Source organism: Lycium barbarum, chromosome 4 (genome assembly GCF_019175385.1).
Source record: "Lycium barbarum isolate Lr01 chromosome 4, ASM1917538v2, whole genome shotgun sequence".
In the NCBI taxonomy this organism is placed as follows: Eukaryota; Viridiplantae; Streptophyta; class Magnoliopsida; order Solanales; family Solanaceae; genus Lycium; species Lycium barbarum.
Window position 1 is genome coordinate 115634394 of NC_083340.1, and position 893 is coordinate 115635286.

Below are 893 nucleotides of genomic sequence, written 5' to 3' on the forward strand. Positions count from 1 at the left end.
CTCTCTAGCAATATCACGCATATGTGACTCGAACTTCTGAATGGTTGTTGTATGGGAACCCACTGTCTCAGTCAGCCCAAATAAAGTCCTCTCGGACTTTGATTGATTTTCCAGAATCTTCTCAAGCATTGCTTCAACCTTCGAACTACATTTCTCGGTTGACTGCCCTTTTGGTGGTATATAAGGATTGGAACTCTTATTCCCAAAATTGTTGCGGTTGTTGTAGCTCCCTTGGTTCGTACCACCATAATTATTATTGTAGTTCCCTAAGTTGTTGTTGTTATAAGAACCTTGACCTTGCTGAGGTCTCCATTGATTCTGATTCTGGTAACCACCTTGGTAGTTCTGTCTTTGATAACCCCCTTGAGGGTTATTCACATAGTTAGCATCTTCAATCTGCGTATGAGGTCCCTCATGAAACGGAACCTCTTGGGTCTAGTACATCCCTTTCGGCATACCTGCATCATCTTCACAAACATCCACCTTCTTAATCTGGGTTTCATCAAACTTCTTTGTTAGCAAGGAAATATTTGTTGCAAGCTCAGCCAATGTTTGCTGGGTATCAAGATTCTCCTTTACCATATTCTGGATCATAGCACTACTGTAAGGCACAACATCAGTATTGTTTGAGTGCTAAGCCTGATTGTGAGTAGTCAGCCTGTCAAGCATGTTGGTCACTCGTCGGTAAGATTTATTCATGAAACAACCATTAGCTGCATTGTTAGCAACTGATTACGTCACTGGATCCAGCCCTCGGTAGAACTTCTCCATTAATATGTTATCCAGAAAACCATGATTCGGAATCTTTTGCAAGTGCTCGTTGAATCTCTCCCAAGCTTCATATAATTGTTCCCCCGGCTGTTGTTTAAATTCATAGATCTTGTCACGAATCT

At 41.5% G+C, this 893-nt stretch overlaps 1 non-coding gene across 1 annotated transcript; it reads left to right on the plus strand.

Annotated features, from left to right (window-relative positions):
* The first annotated feature begins 787 nt into the window (after positions 1-787).
* On the plus strand, positions 788-893 carry LOC132638908 (small nucleolar RNA R71). The gene has a single exon (XR_009581967.1). It is a non-coding gene; the product is annotated as a small nucleolar RNA R71 (small nucleolar RNA).